Consider the following 20,003-nt stretch of genomic DNA (forward strand, 5'->3'; position numbering starts at 1 on the left):
TGTGCATAATCTCATTTATTGTGAGAACATAAAAAAAATGACCAGTAAGCATTTTTCTGTTATAAAATCCACCAAATCTAATTTTACTGTAATGCTTCTCCTAGACAAAATTTTCCCAAATGTCATTTTCTGTGTATATAGATTTATAATACTAGATACAGGCCACCCTGAAAATGGGCATCATTTTATTAAACCCTAGAATTGACACATGACTACCCATACTCACCACTGTTTTATTTCCTGTTTTTGGGTTAACCTAATGATAAATTTTATTTCATTTGGCCCTTTAAAATTTTCATAAGTTGTTTCTTTACTTGTACACAGAATTGCGTCCATAGCAGTTCATAAAAATTATGAAAGCTTGATCTATTTCTCTTCTTTTTGCCAGGAGCAATTGGTGACAAATAAAATAAGGTCGAAATCTTAACCATGGCTCTTTCACCAGCAGAGGAACCTGAGGCCGTATCTCTATTATCTGTGTGTTCTCAAAATTTAAAATACCAAGAATGACTGGGGAAAATTTTTAAGGCAGGAGATTCTCTTTGGCTATTGGACATGCCAGTGCATTGGCACCTGGAGGCCCAAACTAGATCTGCTTTTGTCACAAACTGTGTGACGAAAGGTATGAGCTAAGTAAGAGGGAGGAAAAAGACAGGCTGCCTTCCACTGAGGCTGGGAGATGAGCATGGGCCATTAAGAGGGAGAACCAACCCGAAGAGGAGATTTGAAGTTGAACAGGTCGTTCAGAACCTGCAGGAGAAAGGAATACTGAAGAAAACATGGAATCCGGTTTAAAATGAACAGAACAAAACAGCTGCATTCCGTGTCAAGGCATCCAAGGGCGGTAACCTAGGTGGACATTGTCATTGAGGCTCTATATGGAATTGTTGATTAATTTTGGAATTGAGAATGTGGTTTTCAACCACTGGACCAGACTGATACTGCTGAAAGCTGGACTCACCAGGTCATCAATGCCATCTGGAAAGGAATGTTTATGCTACTTCTTTTTTTTTTATTTTTCAAGAAGAACTTTGGTCTTGGGTTGTTTTTATTGCATTTAAGTGGAATATTTTTGTATTTGATATCTCTTTCTTGATATGTAAAATATCTGAACCATGATCTCAAAGAACTTAAAACCCTTTTCAATGCCCCTCAAAAATATAGCCTAGTCCTCAGTTGTTTATGGTATTGGGACACAGTGGGTATGGAATATTTCAAACCTGGAAATGCTTGAGAGCTCAGATCTAGGAGGAATCTGAAAAATGGGATCTCCTAAATTGTTATCAAACTGAGATGGGGAAAGAATCAGGCAGAGCCCCGAGGATGAACAGTTAAGAGAGATGGACACTTACTACTCATTAATTTGGTAGATTCTTCTCCAAGGTACAGTCAGATGGAGAGAGTAAATAATGTCCATTTCTAAATGTGTCTATAAAGTACAGGAAATACACTAAACCCTGTTATCAGGTAGCTTTTGCTGTATGACAAACCACTCAAAACCTGTTGCCTTAAAACAACAACCGTTTAGTTAGTCCACGATTCCGTGGGTTGGCAATTTGAGTTGGGTCCAGTTGGGCAGCTGTTTTGGTCACTTTTTGGGTCTTCCCTGGGGATGGCTGGTCTGGGGAGGTGGCTCAACTGGGCAGTTCCACATGGTCTTTCTCTCTCTTCAGCAGACTCACCCGGGTGTGTTAAAGAGGTATGCAACGTCTGTTAATGCCTGCGCTTGGATTTCACATGGTGTCACATCTGACATAGTGTAGTGACCAAATTAAGTCCCAAAGCCAGGTCAAAATAGACTTCACCTTTTGATGGGAGAAGCTGCAGAAAATCATGGCCATTCTCTGCAATCCACATTTCTTCTCCTGAGCATTTCTCAACCCCTAGCCCAATTTTCTGCTGTCATATCCCCCCACATTTGAAATCAGATGCACTCCTTGAGTAGGGACTGTGTTGGTTTTCCACGTGACCTGAATAATGAGGAGTCCGTTGAGATAGGGGATTTCAGGGAGAACGTGCCTGAACCTCAGCGTGAAAGGGCTTCAGAGGTAGAAAAGACATTCAGATGCAGAAAGGAATACGGAGTGAGCATCCTCTTATACTGGGCTCATTTTCTGTGGAAGATAAATCATGCAGGAAAGCGGTGGAGTGAAAATATATAATGGTAGCGGTGTTTCTGACGAACTCGTAAATGTATGTACCTTTTCTGAAAGCCTTAAAGATGGGCCAATGTTTTTTCTAGTCCCGGTACTGATCACACTGTTAACAGGTAAACTTTTGCAAGGGATACTGCCCACAACTCCTGTATTTGTGATGTAAAATTTATTGGCTAAAATAACTGAAAAAGAATCATAGAGCTGAGTGCAGAAATGCCTGGGTACAATAGTTAAATTAAGTCATCCGTTAGGCTGTCTCTCTCAGTTCTGTTTCACTGTGTTGAATTTATCCTTGACCCGGGTCATGTGGCCCATCTCGGAGCTGCTGAGGCCCAGGGGGTTGAGACAGGGCTCACATAACTTGTACTGAGATAGGAGAGAGGATTCCCCAGAGGAAAATCAAGCTATTGTTCTTAGAAAAGGGGGGGAATAGAGTCTAAGGCAAGGTAAAATAACAACCCCACAATGTACCATGGCAAATTGGAGTTTGAATTGAGTGTTCTTGGTTATGCATTCTTTCTATATTTTAGAAGAGTTTTCTTTTAAGCTTACTCAAGGCAGGTCCCAGGACTCATTTATCACTGAGCTTCACCCCTAACTTTCAGCATCTAGCTTATTATACTGTATGCACTAAGGACTCCACTTTTGTTTATGTCATTTGATTGTTTCTTATGAGTCAAATTTCCCTGTTGGTTATGGAGAGAATTTTATAAGTAGTGTTTAAAATGAATTTCCATGGAAATTCTCTGGAATGCTGAAGTGAGGATAAATTACATCCAGGTTGTATCTCTCTCTTCCAAGAGGGGTCAGGGACACAACGAAATAGATGCCTATCTGGGTACAAGAAACATCCTTTATGACAATTCAGAAAATGCCATTTGCTTACTGCCCAATAGGAAGTTGGGATGTAAAGACAGAGATCACCAGATTGTTGTGTTCTGGCCCAGTTTTTGGCAGCAGAGAATCTCCTGGAAGGAGTACATGTTTTTGTTAATTCCCTTAGGACTACCTGACAAAATTTAAATGACTTTTTTTTTCTTTCTGGGGGCAGATTTTTCTTGATGTCCTGATCTTATTTTTTATGCAAATGTCCTAAGAAAAAGCCTGATCATAAAACCATTTCTTCCTTTTGCTTCAAAGTCTGATCAGCTGCGAGGATGCATCAAGGAAGGGAAGTTTGTGGGAATGGCAATTATCGAATAGTAGCATTTAAATACATCCTTATTTTATGGGTTGTGTTTAGATTCCACTTCCTTACACTGTCGATTTTATTAGTACTTAAAACTATGATTTAATTTCCCTGTTTCTTGGCAAGTAAAGAGTGGAATCTTAACTTAGCCTGATTACTTTTTTTTCCCCACTGCATTTAATATTTGAAGTGATTATTTCAATTTCATTAAAAAAAAGAAAACAGAACAAAAAACATGATATCATTTCCCTAGCGTATGTGAACCTCTTATTTGGCTCTCTTTTAGGGAAGGATGGACAGTCTTCTACTGCAGAGTCTGAGTTGCTGACCTTGTTTGGAGTAAACCCTTAGCGGTTCCTCTCAGAGATCCTTTCTTATGGTTCAGAAATAATAGGGCAGTGGCTTGATTCCTGCCTTGTCCCCTTGCAGGTAGAGGACATGACAACATGTTTTCCAAATTTCAGAAAGAAGAGAACAGTAGTATTTGTTTCCTATTGCTGCTTGTGACAGGTTGGAGTTATGTACCCCTGAAGAGCATGTTCTGAATCTTATCCCCTCATGTGGGGGTTAACACGTTGTAAGTAGGACTTCCGACAAGGGAACTTCAGGTAAGGTGTGGTGCAGCTGAACCAGAATGGGTCTTCCTGCTACTACTGGGGGCCTTATGGAGGAGGCCACAGAGGGAGAGAGCCACAGGAGAGGCAAGAAGCTGGAAGTCAGTGGAACGCAGAAGAGAAAGGAGAAGATGCCGCCCCATGCATTGCCATATGATAGGACAGCCAAGGACCACAGATGGCCAGTAGCCAGCCCCAGAATGCCACAGTCTTCATGGATAAACAGCACCTTGGCTGCTGCCTTGGTGTGAGACATCTCCTTGCCTCAAACTGTGAAAACTCAGATATTCCCATTGTTTAAGCCAAACTATTGCATGGTATTTGTTTTAGCATCTGGGAAACTAATTCATCACTGAAACAAATGACCACAAACTTAGGAGCCAAAAACAACACAAATTTATCCCCATATTCTGGAGGTCAGAAGTCCAGAATGAGTTTTACCAGGGTCATTTCAAGGTGTTGGCAGGGCTGTGCAGCCCCTGGACGCCCTAGGGGAGAATCCAAGTCCTTGCCTTTTCCAGCATCTTCAGATGCATTCCTTGTATCCTTTGGCTCGTGGCCCCTTCCTCTGTCTTCAAAGCCAGCTGTGAAGCACCTTCTTTCCCTGACTGCGTCTCTCTGCTCTGTCTGCTTCTGCTACACGGCCTTCATCTCTTCTGTGACCAACTCTCTCCCTTTCCCTCCATCTTATACTGACACTGGCGATTCCAGTTTGGGCCACCTGGATAATCCAGGAAGGTCTTTCCATTTCATTTAATGTAATCACAGCAGCAAAGTCCCTTTTTACTCTATAAGTTGACATGCACAGGCTCTGGGGATTGAGCCTGGGTAATTTAGGGGGCTGCTGTTCAGTCTACCACAACAATCTTTCAGCCTCCCTAAGAATGTAGTAGGGAATGAGTCGTGTCGTGTTGAGAGGTTTTTTTTTCTCTCTATTTTTTAGCTTTTGTGAAATGTTAGAATACAAAAATAATTGTTTCAATGGGGGGAAATGGGTAGTTTCCAAATCACACACAGTTGTTTTTCCTGAAGGAATTTTAAAAAATTAAGTGTTTTTATAGTTATAAATGAATTGCTGCAAAAACTAATCATCCCCAAGATAATCCAACTTTGGGGAAATAAAACACGTTGGTTTTACAAAGGAGGAAACTGAGGCACAGTGGGATCACATAACTGGCCCTGTAATCACACAAGCTGCTGGTGATGGAATTAGGCTCTGTGTTTTGTCTACTATACCAAAATGAAAAGGATAAGGCGAGGCTCAGTGCTAAGGTGATATATGGGGCTAAGAAGGTGTTGGTATAGATGGACATGGGAAACAGTGCTGGATGCTAAAATCAGAGTCATAATCACATAGGGTTCGAAGGAAAGTAGATTTTCCCACTTCCTGTGGGAGGTGGTATTTCCCAACTTGGCATGTCAAGAACTCAGAATCCTAAGTATGTTAGTTTTTTGTTGTTATTGTTATGAATAACAGTCATAGACTGTTAGAAGTCAGTCTGAAGAAGAACTTTGGAACACAAGGCTGGTGCCTGCCAACAGAAATAGAAGTCACTGAGGTCCAGACACCCCATCTATTTCCACCTACTTCAGATCTTCTTCCGCACTTTTCACTTGTGTCATCAACCCCTCACTCTGACGTGCTCCTTGTGTGCAGCCTGCAAACTCGTCTTAAATCTTCCCCCCCGTCTTACGTTATTTTTTTCCTGTGGCATAACCTCCCCATCATGTGATTTTCCCTCCTTCAAGTTATCACCGCATTTCTTGAAAAAAGAAAGGTTGACTCTTGCCACATTTATTTCCTTCTGTGCCACTCACTTCTCTCATTAATCCGGTTCCTACCTCATCCCTCCACTAAATCTGCTTCCAGCCATCATCGTCATCTTCTGAATTGGCAAGGCTACTGACCAATTCTCAGTTCCTATTTTCAGTGACTTCACTGCAGCACTTGGGTATACTGATTACCCTCTATTTTTTAAAATTCTCATCTCTATGTCTATTCCTTCTGAGTCTTTTCTTCATTCTTTTTAATTCGTTAAAAATTAGAATATTGAGTGTTCTGTTTGTGGTTCTCTTCTCTTATTGCTGCAACCTTCTCCCTGAATTCTCTCATTTACTCCTATCACTTCAGCTACCATAAATGTTTTGAAGACCTCCCAGTCCAAACCTGCAGCCCCACCTCTTTCCTGAGTTTGAGGCCCTTACATCCAACAGTTCCCTTGACACCTCTCTCTGGATACTTCTCCCTGGATCCCTACAGAACTGCAGACTCAGCTCAGTATAGGGCTTGGTGTCTTCCCTTCTCAACTTGTGCCGCCCCTTTCATTTTTTTGTCATGTTTCATTTGAATACTGTGTATCTACTGTAGTGAACCAAGATCCTTTGAGTGATCCTTTCTTTCTTCACACTATTAATTAGCCATTAAATTCTATCTGGCATTCTCATTCTCGCTGCCTCAATCCAGGTCCTTATTTGTGCCATTTTGATTATAATAGTCTTCTAATTTGTGTCTCTGCCACTAGTTCTCTTCCCTGCCCAGCCTTTCTCAAAAGTGATCTGCAATCTGTTATGGTCAGGAATGCTTTCTGCCCGTCACAAAGTCTTCCCAAGTTCTCCAGCCCAGCTGGAATGTCCCCTTCTTTGTGGAGGCGGAATTGGTTGCCCCTCATTTGAGTCTCTACTGCACTCAGTCTCAGTCTCTGTCTCTGGCCTGACCCCCTCTCCCCACAATGGATTGAAAACTCTTCAAGGGCAAGGGTTTTGTCTTGGCATCTTCAGAGGCTGCCGTGGGACCTGGGTCCCAGGAAGTGCTCATGAATGTTTGCTGGACGATTCGCAGAAGCCATCACGAGAAGACTGATGGAGGCATCGAAGGTTATGGCAAGAGGTTATGATGTTTTTCGAAACGAATGAAAGATTTTTCCTATGTCATATTTCCTTTCTTTTCTAGTTTCGGTATGGACTTTAGGGCTCATTGACCCAGATCATTGCTTTCAATGTTATGTTAAGGAATAAAACCTTTGGAGAAAAAATGTGAGGTAGTTAAATGAAGAGTCCCCAACAATTTTATTTCCTAACATGGGATTAAACTTTTCAACTGATAGTACTCTAAGTTTTCAGAAACTCTCACTCATACTTTGCAAATTGGGAAAAACATTTTAACCCAGATTCCTGAGAATTCACTGGTGGTTGGGACTGAGTTTTTATTTTTATAGGCAGGGGACTTCCAAAGCACTTTTAAATATCAACTGAAGTCTTCTGTTAGAAATTTGAAATACATTATAAGAAAAAGGAGGCAGGTGTCAAGAAAGAAATTAACCTATAATGACTCCTAACTACTTGGCAAATGTTCTTCTAAGAGTTTTCACAAACATCTCACATCTCAGAACAACTTTGCCTGGAAGGCAAGACAAGACCGAGATGTGCACCCAGGGTTGCTACCTTCAGACTGATGTTCTCTAAACATTCAGTCATATTTATATACAAAATAGGCTGGGTGCTGCCTGTGGGAAGGGCTGTGAGAGAGGATGTTGTGCAGCTCAGCCTCCTCCTTGTTGTCCCTGGCAATTCAGCTCTGGCAGCAAAAAATAAAATAAAACCCAGCATTACTTAAACCTCCATAAACAGTGCATTAGCTAGGGTTCTTTAGAGAAGCAGAATAGCAGGAGATATCCATAAATATAAAATTTATAAAAGCATCTCACATAACCATGGGGATGTAGAGTCCAGGTTCTGTGGGCAGGCTACAAGGTGGCAGCTCTGATGAGACTCTCAGGAGAGGCTGGCTGGCTGAAGCAGGAAGAGTGACTGTCTCTTCTGAATCCTCCTTAAAAGCCTGCTGACTTTTATATTAAGTGTCACTCATCGCAGAAGACACTCCCCTTAGCAGATTACAAATGCAATCAGCTGTGTGGATGCAGCCAACATGGTCATGATTTAAGTCCATGAAATGTTCTCATAGCAACAGAGAGGCCAGCGCTTGCCCAACCAGAAACCAGGCACCACCACCTGGCCAAGTTGATGCATGAACCTGACCATGATAAACAGTTTATACCCAGTCATTATAACTCAAGGGCACCTCTTGCAACCTCATCCCACCCTGCATGGCATGAGTTAATTAGAATATAGGTGAAATTAGTGTAACAGAGACCCCAAATAGCAAAACAGAAGTTTATTTGCTTCATGGCCGTCCATCTTGCAAGTAGTCCAAGGCTAGTATGGGAATTCCATGATAACTAGGCTTCTGACTCTCTCTAGCTTGTCCTGTGTCATCCCTAGGGCAGGAGTTTCATATTTATCACCCAAGATAGCTTCCTACCTGCCCATATTCCTTCCAGTGTGAAGAAGGAAAGGGAAAAGGGGAAGGAGAGGCCACTCCCCTTCTCTTTAAGGGTCTGATCTGGAGCTGCCGATATCATCACTTCTACTCACATGCCGTTGGCCAACGCTAAGTCAAATGATCACATTGAGGACCTGTTGCCTGCCCAGCCTGGTCAGGTAGAAGGAAGAGAGACTAGATATTAGATATCAACTAATTTCTGCCATAGGTTTTGATAAAACCTATAGGTTATCATAAACCTATGTCAATAATGTATTTTAAATAAATATACTACCCTTCATGAAAGGTGTCCTCTCTATATATGTTTCTCCTTCTAGTTATATTTTCAGAGACTTGGCCATGTCAGGGAGATTAGTGTCTCCTTTAGGTTAGAACCCCTGGCAACTGCCAAGATAGCCCATCCCTTTAGCAGACTCAGCCTGTAGCTGGTATACTCCGAACTCAAAGGTGAGATGATCAACGAAATGGGGTGGTTCATTTTTCTCTGCATTTTCCCTGCCTCTCTCTTACCTTAAAAAAATTAGCACAGTAGAGGATTTTAGCCATTTGAGGGAAAGTCTCAGATCTTGAGACTAGATGGCCCCTACATTGCACACTAAGATGGCATACATAGCATTAATATTGTGTGTAGATATAATGATGAGCTTGTTTTCCTGGAGAACATTTTAGCGGCTAATAAAAATTAGGGTACTCTTTCTGTTACCACCAATTCATCTTTTTTTTCCCCACTGATTCACCTTTAAATTTAAAAATTACTTATTTTTTTGGGTAGGCATTCAATCTTAGTCAGTTGTTCTCTTTTCTCCTTTACTCTTTATCACCGTCTACAGAAAAATCCTGAGTTCAGGACTCTCAAATAGCTCTGAGATGAAGCAACTGAAGAAACAATTGTGTCATCACATCAGATGGCAACCCCTGCCACCCTGCCACCCCTGGCACCCCCCAATCCAGAGACACCAAGATCAGACTCTACCGAATTAGGGGCAGCAGTACTTGTTCCCTGCTTCCTCTCTTTGTCCCAATTCTTTGTTTCTTTCTTTCTGTTTCAGAAGGAAAGAGCAATCTGAAACAACTTTTTATGTGCTGGCACTATTCTGAGAGCTTTACCTCTCTTAACCATTTAATCTTCACCTATGAGATAAAAACTGTTAATACTGCCATTTTATAGGATAGGACAGTCTGGCACAGAGAAGTTGAGAAACTCGTCCAAGATTACACAACTGGTGAGTGGCAGAGCCAGGACGCAAAGTTATTATTTTCCCCATTCTATAAATTTAAAAAGCTAGTTACACGCTTAAATAACTTGCCTGCGGCTGCACAGGTAGCAAGTAACGGAATTGGGATTCAAGCCCAGGTCTCTGAATCCGGATCTTGAGCTCTTAAAGTAAGCCACTGAGTAAGAAATACAGTTTCACAAGGCTGTGGTCACCAAATGGGGTTGTGGAGCTCCTTGTCTGTTACCTGTGATTCTCCTAAACGCCTCCCCACCCCCACCCCTGGCCGGGTAAATTGATTTAATCTCAGCCATGCAGAAAGGCAGCTGTTGCACATATGCTGTAACATAAGGCGCTTATGGAAGTATTACCTATATTTCATATCCTTGTTCAAATCTCCACTCTCCCATTCACCTGCCAGCATAAGGAGTGCAGTTTCCCTTTGCAAGGGGATAATCTGAAATGCTACTTTTGCATCAGAAAGCGATGAGGTTCATATATCCTGCCTGGATGGGAATGTTTTTCAGCCTCAGAGCCTATAAAAATATTGTGGCATGAACGGTTCAGGTGAAACAACAGAATGCTGGGAAAGTAAATCTGCAAAATGCACTTGAATTATTAGTCCTTAACACGGTATAAAAACGCCGTCCACACAGTGCAATGCTAGTGCCTAGGAGCTAAGTACACTTGCGCCTGCAGGAGCAGGTGGTTATTATCGGTTTGTATTTTTACGAATCTGTAACTACTCAAACCCAGCTAATAACATGAAGATTAAAGATCTCTCCATACTCCCTGCTTCCTGATATCCCTTGTGACAGAAAATACAGAAGTGTTCTAATATTGTAAAGACATCAGAATATAAATATTTTCAATGTGTTTTCTGTTTGTAAGCCAGTGATGCAAAAGTTTGTTTTAAAATTATCCTAGAGACACAAGGTTGTCTGACTACTCTTAGCTTCTATAAAAACATTTAAACTAAATGTGTAAATAGAAGAGATGCAAAAATATTAAAACTTGCAGAAGACATTAGATTAGGTATGTTGTGGAGAGGTAGATTGGGTAGGGTGGGGGCTTTAATTCAAAATGATGATAAAAAATCCTTAAAAAAAAACCATCTTGATAGTTTCAGCAGAATTTCAGCCCAAATTGCCAAGGAGTTTTATTATTAGGGAGACTTCTCCTAATCAGTTTAGGCAGCAGCCTCAGATTCTGCCTCTGCATTTTTGGCTGGAGGCTTCAGTTTTTACAAATGCATTCTGGTACCTGGTGAACTATTCCCCTTTTGCATTTCAGGGGAGTCACTGCATGGGTGCCTGGCTGGCCAGGGTGCAGTGCAATAAGAACCCGGTTGCCTCTCCTCTCAGGCTAATGTGGGTGCTCTCTGCAGCTTGCAGTGGGTGCTCCCTGCAGCTCGCAGCAGCTGCTCAGGGGCCCCAAGTCAGCCAATGCCTATGGCACGACTTGAAACCTTACTATAATAATGGATTCAGAGAGCTTGAGTGAGCTGACAGCGTTGCATTTACAAATGCAGTCTAAACACAGGGGATTGCTGCTCTGCTTTAATTAGCAGCCTCATTGATCCTCGAACTTCCCACGTGTTCTGCCCAGGTGGAGCCACACCTCATTTTAGTAAACGGCTCCTTTGCAAGAGTCACTTGTCAGCCCTGCGCATTTCCCCGATGCCAGCAGGTTGGCCATTTGTCAAGGCATCAGCGTTTTGGTGACTGCTGGTAATGGATTTTCGTGTTTGTTTTATGAAGAGTTTCATTCAAATACTTTGAAGAACTTTGGCAGCACATAAGTGAACACAGCTCAGCGTGCGACATGAACGAGGGAGCAGCAAACGGGCTCGCGGTGCCAGCAGCCTGCTTGCTGGCTTCCCGGGGTTGGTGTTTATTGAAATTCCAAGAGAGCTGGGTCTGGCTGATTGAGCAAGAAGCTGTCCTGTCCCACCAGGGGCAGGAATGGCTCTTGGACATATTCTGGTCGTGTGGATGTGGCACGATTTCAAGAGACCTGGGCTCAGCCGTGCTAGAGTTGCCGAGGGGAGGATATTTCCACAGAAGCTCCAGGTGTGCTGGGACCAAAATGATGTCCAACTCTCAGAGGCTTTTAAAGAGTCTGACCTCAGACCTCATGGCTAAATATCAGCACCGGGACTTGCTCTGGTGCATCTCGATGTAAGCCTGGTTGAGGGAGTGAGCACTGGACCCGGAGTGTCCAAGGGGCTTGCGCCCGGAACTCGCATGGCTTTTACCCGACCATGTTATTTTGGCTGAAAATGCAGCAGAAGGACCCAAAGTTCTTCCGGTAGTTGGTTTGGGGAATCGGGAGCAGAGTCAGCGGGTGAGACACATTTGCACCTTCTCCAGCAGCTCATACATGAAAGCGCCTGGTAGCTGTGCCCACCCTGCACTTCGGAAAGCACACGGAGGGACTTGCACAGGCAAGGCAAGCAGGCGAGACCTCATGGAGTGTGACAAATGAAAAATTTTCAAACGACATTTACTTTTACAAGTCAGACATTTAAGTGGGTACTTTTTATGGAGCATTTTCAATTTTTATATCACCTAAGAGACTTTGGCGTATCTTACGATTCTTGGGCACGTTAAAAATGAATTATCGTCTCAGCCATTTTAGAAAAGAATTTTGGGGAGTTTGTAAAACAGACAAAGGCCACATGTGCCCTGAGAAAGTTCAATCACCGGAATGAGTTTCTCCCCTTGATTGATGTACTAGGACTGGTGATGGAGGAAAAGAAATAAAATGCCAAATTTTAGTAGGAACATGGTATTTGGGATCATTCGTAACTATTTTTATGGTCCTTCCCACTGTTTAATGTGTTTTTTAATGTTTGTTTGGGGAAAGTCACGTGGACAAATATTAAAAAACAGCGGAAGCTCTGACAGCTGCGCTAGGTATCCCAGGCATCATAGCTACTCTTTAGCAAGGGGAGGGGGGCGGTAACTATTTTGCGTGTTCTAACTCATTTAACCCTATGAGGAAGACAGTGTTTTGAGCCTGAGGCTCTGAAAGGTTAAGGGACTTACTCAGGCTGACCAAGGCTTTCAGACCCAGAGAGAACCCTGTGTCTCCTGCTCCCTGGCAGCACCCAGGCTGGCCCTCGGTCTCCCCTCTGGGTTCTACTTCACACGGTCACCGCCCACCTCACAACAGGCTCTGTAAACGACGCCATTCAGTGTAAGTTTCTTGAGAATGGCATCCAGGTTTTGCTCTACATCTCGCAGGTACCGATTTTCTATTTGCTGGATGATTGAATCGAATCAAATGGTTTCATCTCTCCGCAAGACAGACTTTGGGGAGGAAGTTGAAAAGGCCACCAGCTTTCTTCCACAGCCTGCAGCACTCACGGGGGGCAGCACCTTGCCATGGTCCATCTGAAAGCATCCGATGTGAAATTTGGTCAGCAGATGGCTCGTGTAGCCAACGGCACTGGGCGCAGTAAGGAGAGAAGTCTTGATTCTGGATTTATTTAGATCGAGGTATAGTTGCCTGCAGCTCCTGTCATCAGTGCCTAAGCCAGTTCCAAAGTTTTTTTCCAATACTGTCACATACCTCACCAAGAGCATCAACAAACTAGAAAACCAGGAAGATGAAAACTGCCTAAGAGGAGTCTGGAAATCACGTTTTGTGAGGAACAGTTGAAGGCAGTGGGAACATTCACTTCGGAAAGTGAAGACTTCATTTGTATTTGTCATTCCATAATTTGTGTAGTCTTTTATGAATGGGGAAACTATTTGTACTGGTTTGATGCTATCATGTAACCCAGAAAAGCCACGTTCTTTAATCCTCATTCAATATTGCTGGGTGGGATCTTTTTGATTGTTTCCATGGAGATGTGACCCACCCAGTTGAAGGTGTTAAGTTGTAGGCTTAACCCTTTGATAAGATGGTTTCCATGGTGATGTGTCTCCACCCATTCATGCTAGGATTGCTTACTAGAGCTCTTAAGAGGAAATCATTTTGGAAAAAGCTACAGAGTCAACAGAGTCCAAACAGCCAGAGACCTTTGGAAATCCAGAAGGAAAATGCCCCGGGGGAAGCCTTAGGAAATAGGAGAGAAACCTAGCAGATGTCGCCATGGGCCCTCCCAGCTGAGAGAGAAACCCGAACTTCATGGGCTCTTCTTTTGGAGTTAAGGTAACTTTCTCTGGATGCCTTAATTTGGACATTTTCACCGCCTAAGAACTGTAAACTTGCAACTTAATAAGTTCCCTTTTTAAAAGCTGCATTTCTGGTATATTGCTTTTTGGTAGCTTACAAAACCATAACACTATTCAATGGACATTTTGGGGACAAAATACCCTTAGCACAGTTTTATTAAGAAGTTAAAAAGCAAATACTACGTAACCTATACTAATTCTCTGTAATTCAGGCAGAGGAATTTTTTTCTCTTATTCACCACTACGTTTCCAGCACTTAAAACAGCACCGGGCCTTGTTCAGGTGCTGGAAAGTATTTGCTGAATAACTATGAATGAATGAAGTGTGTAGACTGCTTAAAAACACTGTGAGTTCTATATGCCTTCTCGACTGATGCTTTGTTTTAGTGGTTTTAAAATTTAAAAAGAGCTACACTTCAAAAAAATGTAATCTTATGTAAAACAAATACATAAACAAAAATATTTTTATTCAGTAAGTTCAAATTTGTAAATTTGCCTTATATTACAGTTAGTCAATGATAACAATGAAACTGTTGTGTGGCAAACACAAAAATGTGAAATCCAGGGCTCTGAATGTCAGTTGCAGCCAAATAGCAGTCTCAAAATCCAATTTATTTTTGTCTTCTATTTGTTTGCCTGATATCAAGAAAATATTGGTTCACAGAAGTTGTTTGCCTTGCAATCTCAGGGTACTCTTCAATGAAACTGATTCAGGAACTTAAAAGAGAACTCATGGAAAATGTTTGTTGAATCATTAACAGTGCAATATATATTGGCTCATAAACTTTATCATCAATATTTCAAATCAGAAGTTATGCCAGCTGCACACAAGTACTAACAGTATCTACGCTGTGGACACATGCTAAGCTTTCATTTGTTCCTGACCACTAGTCAATATTCCATGATGGGCAGGTGTCATTCAGGCTTGTTTGATCCTTGCTTAGATCCCCTCTGTGGATAGCGTATTAGGACACCTGCAGGACCCCTGAATGTTCTTGTATGCTTGCAGAACCTTGGCAATCCAAAGAATATAAAGTGTAACTTTTATTATTTTGGGGGGGGGTGGGTGGGTAGGTGGGTGAGGAGGGAAGGAGCTAGACAGCTAGCAAGAAAACCTTGGTAACGGACTGGCAATATAAATCTGACCACTGCTTAGTGAATGACAACTTTGTCCGAATTAAGCCTTCGGTCGTCCATTCATTTCCACATATTTGTTGAGTATTTACTGTAAATAAAATTCCTCTCTTTAAAGAGCTTAAAATCCATCTGTAGATGAAAATGAGGGATCCAAGAAGTGTAGGATAATATAGTTCAAATCACTTTGAATGAATCCAAAGAGAGCAATTGGCATATGGTGGAGGTGGTTAATGAAGTTTTCTCTAGTTGCTCATTCTTTGAAATAGTTAGGAGTATGCTAGGCATTCATCTGGTTGTACTCATATATACATTTTACAGATTATCTTAGTTTCCTAGAACGGCCCTAATGAAATATTACAAACCAGGTGACTTAAAACAACAGAGATTTATTGTCTCACAGCTCTGGAGGGTAGAAGTCCAGAATTTAGGTGCCAACAGGCTCGTACTCCCTTGGAAACCTGGAGAGGAGAATCCCTCCTTGCTTGTTCTATCTTATGGGTTTGCTGGCAATTCTTGGTATCCTTAGCTTGTAGATGCACTCCCTCTATTTCCATGGCCTTCTTTTTTCGTCTCCATCTTCACCTGGCAAACTCTCTGTGCCAGTCTGTGTTCTAATTTCCTTTCCTTGTGCACACACTAGTCAAACTGAGTCAAGGTCTGCCATAGCCCAGTTTGACCTCAGTTGAACTCATCGTAGCCTATGTTCAAATAAGACCACATTCACTGGCCCTGTGGTTAGGACTTGAACATATCTTTTTTGGGGACACAATGCGACTCACAATACAGATTCACTGTTTTTCAGGAAGGATCTAGTTTTACAAACTCTGGGAGATCAATATCAACATCAAAGAACATTCCTTGACTCAGCTCTCTTGGGTTGGGTTTAACTGTATGCTGTCCAATAATGAGTACTCAATTTAGTTGGGTCAAACTGGAAACCTAAGTTAGGTCAGTTGTTTTTGTAAAATTTCTATTCATTATGAGTGCTTTGAGTTTATGGGGCACACTTTAATTTATCCAAGAACTCCAGGTTTATTTGAATTTGAATCAGTTGCCAAGTAAATATTTAAGGTTGAAAAGTTGGAGCTAAGGAAGCTCGCAGCTCCTGAATCAGTTGCTTTTTCTACCCTCACCGCACCACCCCCTCCGCTTTCCCCGAGTCTCGAGAATGCAAAGATGACCTGGAAAACAAGAAAGAAAAACTTAATTGAAAATAGAGTAAAACATTTTCAGATTTAAGAACATGAGCGACAACCCACCTTATTGTGCATGGTTTAAGTTTTGCACAGGGAAGAAAACACTGGAATTTAGATCCTGTCTATCCCCCTTCACTTCCTAGGCTATGAGTGTATCACCATTTCCCAGATTATCATGACTTTGAGGAGATGGAAAAGAATCAACAATCACTTAATTATTAATCAGCTATAATTGGAGCTGTAGACTATAAAATATACAGGATGAGAAGTGAGCAGATTGGCAGAATGGGAACGGAAGTGGGGCCGTGATAACCGCTCGTTAACTCTTTAGTAAAACACCTGCATTGTTCTCACCTGGCTCTCTCCCTGCAGCCTGGTTTCTCGCGTGCCCCTCTGCAGAGAGGAGGAGAGATTCCCAGGCACACTCAGCCCTGGAGAAGGGTCTGCCTTTTCCTGGTCTCGCTGGAGGCCCAATTCAAAGCGGCAGGTAAAAGGTCAAGTCAGGTCAATAGGACCCCGCCTAGGGAAGCAGCGGCTGCTCTATTGCCTCGAGTGCTTTTTAATTTAGAAGAACGGAGCAATGCAGCTTCTCTCCGAGTCATTGCTTTCCCAGGCTTATGAATTTCAGAACCTCTCGTACTTTCCAAACACGGTCATGTTTCAGGCTTCCCTGCACACAGATTGCAATGATGTGGGCAAACAATTTTGACAAGCTCTGCAGCTTTGAGAGCAGAGCACTCCGGGCTTACGGGAATGGGCACTGCGGTAGACCTCCTCGTCTGGGCGGGCCCGGGGAGCCGCGGTTTTAAGCACCTGAGAAGGACACTCAGGTCTGGAGGCCCTCGGAGCCGTGGGGCCCAGGTAGGCAGCGAGCTCGCCTGACTTCATCCTGAGATTTGTAACCAAGAGACGGTCATTTTCTGTCTGGGCTCTGGGAAAAAGAGAAAATAAATCTCATTTGAGGTTTTCTACTCAGACTTCTTGCATCCGAGTTCCAAAAAAGCATGCTGCCAGCCACATTTGGTGAGCATCAGCGGTGTAAAGAAGGCTGCAGGGAAGGAGGAGGAAATTGAAGGCGTTCGCTTTGTCTGAAGGGAACTGTCATCTGCACGGGAGCTGCGAGCATGTGGAAGGTGATGTAAAAGTTTATGCAACAGCGGAGAAGGGGCAAACGCATACTTCAGTAAAAGAGGGGGATGGAGGGGCTACTCTGTGTCCCTCCTTACTCTGATTTTCCAGGCTGCGGTTCTGTGGCTAACTTGCCTTTCTTTTTATAAGGATTAATTTTTTTCTTCCCCCTCCTCTGGCTAATCTTGTTCTGCTTTAGTTTCCTTTTGTGCGAGGATGGGGGTGGGATCATTACCTCTCAGCTTCCACGCCTGTTGCCTTCAAAGAGTAACTCCTTCAACCCAGGTGGGCCACAGTGGGGAAAGGAATCAAACAACTTTAAAGGAAAGCAAAGGGAAAAAATGAAATGAATTTGGGTTTAGCGCTTTGACAATAAGAAAGCAATAAAGTGATGTACTGTCTGCTTTTAAAATTAAGGGCGCTATGTTATAAATGTGCATAGCATTCTACTTAACACATATGGCAAATGATGAAATACATTTCAAGAATCTGTTTTGGCCCGTGAGAGGAAAGACCGTAGACGGGATGATTAGGGAAGGGAGAATTTAGAAAAGAAGCAGATCCAACCGTGATGCTTCTCAAAATCTTGAAAAAAAAAATTTTGCGTAACAAGGTCGTATGTGTGTTTTTTGCATGGGCAGGCACCGGGAACGGAACTCGGGTCTCCAGCGTGGCAGGCGAGAACTCTGCCCCTGAGCCACAGTAACAGCCCGTTATGAGTATTTCTGAGGCCTCACAGTCCCCAGGGAAAGACCATGAGTTTTGGGGCCAGAGACACCTGGGTTCCACCAAAGGGACCTTCTGGGTAGTTTTGCTAGAAATGACTTAGCCATTTTCAGCCCCAGATGCTTCTCCTTTGATAATCAACAAGCGGTGAGAATATTGTGCCTCAAGAATCTGTACTAAGTTGCTCCTCAATAAATGTTAAAAACAGCGCCTCATTTGCTTTCTTTTGGAATCCAGAGGCGTGTCAAGATGGAAATGTAAGCCCTTAGGTAGAGGATTGCTTTCTTGTGGTAACATCTCCATTAAAAAATATTGGTTAAACAGCCATCTCACTCATTCCTGACTGATGAGTGATGTAACCCTGCAGAGAACCTCTTCTGGGTGTCCTCCGGCCTCTCTGCTTGTGGTTTCCTGCTTTTTATTTTTAGGTGCATGCTCTGGGAGTCGAACCGGGTCTCTGGCATGGAGGGTGAGCATTCTCCCGCTCTCCACAGCTCTACCACCGCCGCGTCCTTCTGCCTGTGGTTTTGTGGCGAGATGGAAGGAGTGTGCATTCTGGAGCTAGACTCATGTGGGTGTGAAGTCTGACTGTGCAGCTTATGTAGCCGAGTAAAGCTGACCTTTCTTAGCCTTCATTTCATCTGCTGTATGAAATAACTAACTTTGTAGAGTTAATGTTGATGTTAAGTATTAGATGATGTATCAGAAGGCTGTCCTCCGTGAGTAGTATCTACAGTTTTGTCATCGGGAGTCCATTCCTTTACTCAGTGTCCTTCTTGGACATACCCAGTGATGAGAAATTGCCATGAAAAAAGGCAACTAATTTCATTTTTTGGTTGAGTCTTACTGTAAGAAATGTCCTCCTCCCTGCATTTCAAATGAACCAGGCTGAGAGAAGCTCTGAGGCTGATGGGGAAGGAAGGGAAGCCAGGGCAGGTGGCACTGCAGCTGGTGTGGGAAGGGTCTCGGCTATGGGGCTGGTTCCCAAGAAAAGATGAATGGCAGGCTAATGCCCACTGTCCAAAGGTCTGAGGCTACTGTTGATACCTTAGATGCTCCAGTACTGGGGAGGGCTCATGGCAGCAGAAGATTCTAGTCCGGGCTGACACTCGAAGTCAGGTGTGCCAGTGTCCGTGTGCTTTCGCTTAACCTCTCTTAGGTCTATTTTAGTTTTATACCTAAAAGGGTTCGATTAAAGCATTCAGTTTAGCCATCTTGACATTATCCTTTAGAAATAATATTCTTCTATTTTCCCTCTAATTTTCCTTCCTTTGTTTTTTTCTTTTGTGCCTACTCCTTATAATTTTCAAAGTCACACCCGCTTTTTGCATTACATCCAGCTCTGTGGTTAGATTTAGACATTCCTGTACAGAATTCTCCTCATTGCCGATGTCAAAATGTCAGCTATTGTTCTCTTAGTCAGGTTATAACCTTTTTGAATTTCATCTTTGTCCCTTGTCAGAAGTCACTGAGGCATCATAAACAGGGTCCAGGCAAAAGTCCTATTCTTTGTTGGCCTAAAGATTGACTGAATCACAGAGCTGGAAAGGACTATAGAGCTTTTCTAGATGTATGACTTCGTTTTATAGTCAAGGAGACCTAAGACTGGTGCAGTTGAGTGATTGCTTGACCTCATTGCTCACTTCTGCTAGGTTCCTTTTCTTCCATAGCCACTAGCTCTGACTGGGAAGGAGCAGTGAAACTGCCATCTCCTCCCCAATCCCTTCAGTTGTTTATGGAGAATGCTAACACCATCATGTACACATACACTCTGAGTTCCCTTTGACCACATCATTTGTAGCTTAATGACTTAACCCACTCCACTGGGGGCAGGGAGTGCTGGCAGCTTCTCACCCACAGCCAGCAAGAGGGCATCATACCACAACTGCTATTTGTTGTTCAGAAAGCCTGGAGTTGTCTTTTAGAAGGAAGCATACTGCTTGTAGAAATTCTTCTCTTTCTTTTTGTCCAATTTGCCAATCATATGACACTGCTTCTCCTTTTCTTGGAATCTTTGGCCTGATGTTTCTTTCCCCCCAGATAACTTTCATCTTCTCTAATAAACTGAAGTTATTGAGGCCTCTTTTAAGTGATACCATTTTATTTTATAGCCACTTATTT

The 20,003-nt window shown here is 42.8% G+C and overlaps 2 long non-coding RNA genes across 5 annotated transcripts in view; one reads left to right on the forward strand and one right to left on the reverse strand.

Moving 5' to 3' along the window:
• Nucleotides 1-8,117: 8,117 nt before the first annotated feature.
• On the reverse strand, nt 8,118-12,657 carry LOC143665403 (uncharacterized). The gene is made up of 3 exons (XR_013166937.1): nt 12,563-12,657; nt 8,391-8,448; nt 8,118-8,233 (listed from the first exon to the last, which is right to left on the reverse strand). It is a non-coding gene; the product is annotated as an uncharacterized LOC143665403 (long non-coding RNA).
• A 4,122-nt stretch (nt 12,658-16,779) lies between these two features.
• Nucleotides 16,780-20,003, forward strand: part of LOC143665582 (uncharacterized) — a 74,087-nt gene continuing 70,863 nt past the window's right edge. For 3 of the 4 annotated variants that reach the window (XR_013167094.1, XR_013167092.1, XR_013167091.1), the window contains exon 1: nt 16,782-17,161. This is a non-coding gene — a long non-coding RNA (uncharacterized LOC143665582). Of the gene's footprint in view, nt 17,162-20,003 lie in introns of all 4 variants that reach the window. The other variant, XR_013167093.1, reaches the window with a different exon arrangement.

The sequence above is a fragment of the Tamandua tetradactyla genome, chromosome 21 (genome assembly GCF_023851605.1).
Source record: "Tamandua tetradactyla isolate mTamTet1 chromosome 21, mTamTet1.pri, whole genome shotgun sequence".
Taxonomy (NCBI): Eukaryota; Metazoa; Chordata; class Mammalia; order Pilosa; family Myrmecophagidae; genus Tamandua; species Tamandua tetradactyla.